At 40.5% G+C, this 6,000-nt stretch overlaps 1 protein-coding gene across 1 annotated transcript in view; it reads left to right on the top strand.

Moving 5' to 3' along the window:
• Positions 1–5,728: 5,728 nt before the first annotated feature.
• SLC39A5 (solute carrier family 39 member 5) overlaps positions 5,729–6,000 on the top strand; it is a 42,000-nt gene continuing 41,728 nt past the window's right edge. The window contains exon 1 of the mRNA XM_088473133.1: positions 5,729–5,789. The gene's annotated coding sequence lies outside the window, so the exon portion shown is untranslated. The remainder of the gene's footprint in view (positions 5,790–6,000) is intronic.

Raw genomic sequence — 6,000 nt, 5'->3', positions numbered from 1 at the left:
GTTTTATATGGGAAACTCACATTTTGTCCTGCCCCAAAACTTCTGTAACTATGTATTATCTGGTTGAACCTATGTTGCATGATGATGACATTGGCTTTATTGCGACACAAACAGGCGGCTTCCAGACCATGTTATCTCCTGTGTGAATAATGAATAACGACTCAAGACACTGCCTGTCCAGGGAGGATCAATTTCTTCAGAGGTTCCGCCGTTGCAGAGAAATCATATAGGTAAGAAAATACTCATTGTCATTTACATACTTGCTGTGCTTATTCACTGGAGAGAGGGACTGTGGGCACGCTCATCAGCTCCTGGAGTGGTGGGCATACCCCCAGCATGGCTAAAGTGGGGGGAGTGGCTTTTGGGAATGGCATTTCACATTAGGCCACGAGGCTTCACCCAATTTTCCAGGTGTGCGCACATAGGGCCACTTTCACAGTTTTTTCCAGGGCCACTTTAAATTCCCAATCCTCCCCTGCTTGTCCTACACTTAGGGCCATATTCAATTTGATGGCGAAAAGTCAGAGGTCGGACTTTTCGCCATCATCGCAGGTTTTTCGGGGATAAAGTATCGGGTGCGTGCCTGCTTTATCCCCGTATTCAATTAGGATCGTGTGAAAACGGGACCCGGCGGGAAGGTAAGTATCAAAAAAATCAGGGATTTTTTTGGAAATTTTCCTTGGACCCCCCTAAAGATGTCCAGACATGGGGGATCACTGTGGGTACCCCCATTTTTGCCTGCTGAAGGTAATTGGGGGCTTTAAACAGCCGCGGCAGGTGCATAAATGCGCCTCAGAAGAAGGGGTGCAGAATAGCACTTAGCTTTTTTTTCGGCAAAAAAAAAAACTACTTCCATCAAATTTGGGGTACATGAAAATCGGTGTAAGCATATTTTTAAGTCCCTTAAATGATTTTTAAAATTCTTAAAAAATGCACCTGCCGCTACCACCCGCAATGAAGAAAACACCTGCCGCTTACATGGGGGTCCTCAGGAATAAATTGCGTTAGTTTAGAAGTTTGTCCCTCAACATTTATTTTTTTTCGCCCCCAAAATTAAAGTTAATATTTTAGGGTGTCTTGACAATTTTTTTTTTTTTTTGACACAGAATACTTTTAGGGAACCCCAATTATACACTTTTTTTCGCCATGTAAAACATGGTGAAAAGTTATCCCTGTTTTTTAACAAAGACTTTTCGCAAAACTCTTTGAAATTGAATACGGGGATAATTGAAACAGGCGAAAATGAGATAACGAGTTTTCGCTTCAAATTGAATACGGCCCATAATGAGATGCATTGGGGTTTGTCCTATACAAAAAGTGCATTGGGAACAATGAGAACAATGAGAACCAAAAAGCTTCAAATACACAAAAGTAACACGCCATAAAGACATGTCCCATCGTGAGTAATTTAAGCCATAAATTAGTCTAAACTTAGTTATTTTGAAAAGTTTACAATAATAAAGGGAGTGTTCCTAAAATATAAATAGATTTGAATTTGTAGTGACATTTCCCTCATTGTATCATGCACATTTTCAGATTTATCTGTAAACACTATGGGGTACTGTATATTTACTAAAGTGCGGGTTTTTAGAAGTGAAGATGTTGCCCATAGTAACCAATCATATTCTAGCTATTATCTTCTAGAACACTGGTTCTCAAATTTTGTCCTCGGGACCCCAAACAGTGCATGTTTTCCAGGTCTCCTCATAGAATCACAAGTGAAATAATTATCTCCTCCTGTGAATCTTTTAAAATGTGTCAGTGAGTAATGAGTACACCTGTGCACCTGCTGGGTGACCTGCAAAACGTGACCTGTCCTGAGGACAGAGTTTGAGAACCACTGTTCTAGGAGGTGCTAGATAAATTATAAGTAGAATCTGATTGGTTGCTATGGGTAACATCTCTACTTTTTTGGTTTCTTTCTTTCTCTGCCTTTCAGTTGTTTTTGTATATACAAGTGATGCTACATATAGGCATAAAATGTATATTGTAGAATAAGATAGCTATTACGTTTTACATGAGAATAGACATTTTTAAAAAATGTCTTCAAGTATATAAGTTTTCATGAATTATATATTTTGGTTGTACTGTGGTTCTTTATTATTAAGTGTATAAAAGTTGTATTCATAGTTAGTATATTAGTAGTTTTATATTTATAGAGACATATTATATAGAGTTTAATAATGGTAATTAATTAGTTATTCATAGCCACTATTATTGCCACTATATAATTAGTTAGTAAAATTATAGATATTACGCATATAGATAATACACTTATAGTTATTGTAATTGTAGTAAATACATTTCTGATCAATACTTATAATCAGTAAAGTACACTTTCATATTTACGAACACTATATTTATAGTCATCAAGGTTGTGGTAATTATATTTGAGAATAATAAATTTATAGTTGATTTGTTAGTGATTTTGATACCCATAATAACTATATAGATTTCACCATAGTTAATATTTATTTTGTTTAAGGTAGTTGTAATTGTGATAATTATTGTTACGTTTAATCGTTATAGTTGTTGATATGTTTTAGGTCACTATATTTAGAACATATATATTGCTATAGCTAGTGGTGGTTCAATGTGGAAGTGTATTCCAATTTGCCTCTAGGTGCTTTGGTTCTATTCACCGAATGTTGGAATTGGTATTGAATTTTTGATATGTTGTTGGGTTATGCCTGTTTTATTTTATGTTGTATTATATGTTACATGTTTTAAAATGGCAAATTAATAAAGTATTACTCAATCAAAGCAAAAATATATGCAGCGATATGGATACTTAATAATCACAGTAGTTCCGTAGTAGGCCACTTTGTCTCAATGTGAATGTACTTGCATAGTTCAGTGCTAAAAAATAATGTTGAGTGATTTTATTTCTTTGTTTTCTATGTACACTTGAAAACCTTAGAAATAAAACTAATTTAAAAAATGAAAAACAAGCCCCGCTTACATGGTTACATCATTTCATGATGTGATCACTAGAACAGAGCCATCGGAGGCAAAGCCAAAACATGATCGTGAGCAGAGCCATAACAGACTTTTTGGTGCCCTGTGCCAGAAAGATCATTGGTACCCACCGCTCCCTGTTTTTCAAATAGAGACATAAGACATGCACCCAAAAAAGGGCCATGGCCTCATGGGGAAGGGCCAGGGAAGAGATAGGGGAGGCCAGGAGATGTTGGGGATAAAAGAAGAAGAAGCTACAAGTGAGAATGATAATAAACAGAAAATTGGGAGGCCCAAACAGCGCCCACTGCCCTGTGGTGCCCTGTGCCCTGGCACAGGTCACCCTACCCTAGTTACGGCCCTGATCGTGAGTGTGTACATTGTGGGCTTATACACATGGCTGTATAGAGAAATTACACATGGAAGCCTTTGCCATTTTGATCCAATTCCCATACGCTCATTTATACAGACACAGGACATTGTGCAGGGAGCAAGTGATCTCTATGGAAATTTCATTTTTTTTTTTCATTTCTCAACCATTTCTGGGTGATTCTCTGCAGTTTTCTGCAAACTAACAATGATGTGCATGAGAGGCCTTATATTGTGCCAGGCAGTCATAATGGTCTTCAAGAAGAATGGTTCCTATACAGTGGCAATGCCCCCTCCCTCATTTGCACTCTGATCATTGTTTAGGGACTAATAAGGGTATTATTGCATAGTTAGGATGATAATGGAGTGAGGAAGTAACATTATAGAATTAGGACCTGATTCGGTGATTTACACTAAACCGATATTTTTGTAGATTGAGTGATTGTTTGCAACTGCACATGCGTGAAACCCACACTGTGCATTGGATTGCCATTACGTCTGTACATAGGAACCATTTGCAAAGTGAGTGACAGGTAGTCCGAGTTTGGGGGTGGTAACAGGGGGAAAGGGGGTGTAGAAGAGCGCAGGTGTATCTGAAAATGTAAACGCTGTTTGCTACTAGGCTGTGAGCCAGTAGCAGCCCTGTGCTGCAGCGCCAGCTCCAAGTCCTCCAAGCAGCGCACCACATTGCTTAACACTTGTACAAACAGTGAGTGTTGTGTTGTAACAGTTCATCAGTGCTGTTGGGATTGGTGGGTAGGCCCACCACTGGCTTTCTGCCCAGGGATGCCGAGAGGGGGGGAGTGGATATTGATTACCCAGGCCTGGGTTTGCTGCAGGGACCCGGTGCTGCCCCCCTCCCTCTTACTTCACGCTGTGTGCTGGACTGCAGTGAAAGAATGCTCGCGGCTGCTGAGTAGCAGCTGCTCCAGTCTCCTATGCCTGTGGGGAGGAGCAATCACACTGATCACACCCCCCTGCCTTTGCGCTGGGCTGAGGGGCTCACAGCACCCCCCTCCCCAACACACATTGTTTTTAATCCTAAGGGTTTGGCTATGGGTACTACGATTAGTAGAGAGCCATGCCATAGCCCCCTGGCCTGGCATGGCTCTCTACAACACTGCTTCTGCTGCCTCCCTCACGAGCCCTCTTCTAGCTGTGTGTCCTGACTTTACAGCCATAGTTTCATAGAGGGGCGAGTCGGCTTGACTGCACTAGTGCACTCGCTCTGTTGCGTGTGGGGAATGCATGGGATCTAGGAATCTGCGGAGCACATGCGCAAATCTTCAATGGTAGGAACCATCGATGATGTGACATTTCTTAGTTTCATACCATTGATGGTTCCACTTTTGTTTTTCATCGATGGCTAACCCTACTTTTATGGTGTCTGGAGGAAGAAGAAGCTGAGCATGCTCAGGAGGAGCATTGGGTCAGAGGTCGCACATCTCTGTTACTATGGGAAATTGGGAAAGGACCAAGGAGACAGCGTGAGCGCAGTTTTTGCTCGCAGCTCTATGACCCTGCCCAGATATCCTGCAATATGGTAGAATGCGAGGTCTGCAATGGACCCTCGCAGCAAATTTAGTCTGCTCCTCAAGGCACACACCCACTAGACGATTAAATTGAGCAATTGAACGATAATGATATCATTATCGTTCAATCGTTCAATAATCGTTTGAAAATCGTTTGGAGATTGTCTACAACCACCAGCGATGTGCGCTCCCGCTGGTCGTTTAGACATCTATCATCGGACAAATATGTTGTACAACCTGATGATAATGTCAGGTTCAAGACGTTTTCAGATGATTGATGTGCCTACACTGAACGACTGCTCGTTCAGTGTAGGCACAGCGTTAAGTGTTTGTACACTGAGAAACGACTGCACGATTACAATGTCGTAATCGTGCAGACATTTGCCTGTCTTCTAGTGGATGTGTGCCTTAATTCGGATATCTCATATATCTGTTAATAAATCAGTAATCCCTTATCTATGCAACCATCAGAAGTTTTTCTTCAACATGTAGCAACTAGTGCAAAGAGGTTGCTATTTTAATTTTTATGTGTGCTACCAAGAAAGCAGTAATGGTTATTATTATTCGCACACCTTTGCACACCTTTGTACCCAATAACTGTGAGAGTAAATACACAACAGATTTATGAGACAGGTGAGCTGTACAGATCTATTAGTGCCAACAGGTGGCGTTAATGTCTGCAGTGTGAAGTTAATTTTTCACACTGTAATTTCCTGCCAATGCAATTTGATCTATTGAAATGTGAGCAGTGTCCTCTCACCTGTAAGTGAGGTGATAACAGGTGGATTTAGTTGGGTCCTAACCTGAAGCTTTTGTACAAAGTCCCTGTATTGCTCTAATATCAAATGATTCTGCTGGATTTACCGGTGTAGGAAGCAAATGCTACGCAAGGGAGGTGGATTACAGAGCAGCTTTCTGCAGTAATGAAAGGTAAACACTGTACTATGTCACATAGACAATCGTATGTACAATAATAATATGACCTTTGTACCTAACAGTAAAAATAGGGAGAAAAAAAATAATCATGTGGAAACAACTAATTTATGTTGTGCTTCCCCATATACATATGGTACTAACCCAATTCTGTGCTGAATTGTCACTTGTCATCGTTGTACTTTTGACAATAGTGTCGTTTTAAGTG

Source organism: Taudactylus pleione, unplaced genomic scaffold (genome assembly GCF_031769625.1).
Source record: "Taudactylus pleione unplaced genomic scaffold, aTauple2 ptg000130l, whole genome shotgun sequence".
NCBI lineage: Eukaryota > Metazoa > Chordata > Amphibia > Anura > Myobatrachidae > Taudactylus > Taudactylus pleione.
This window is presented reverse-complemented; position numbering and strand designations above follow the sequence as displayed.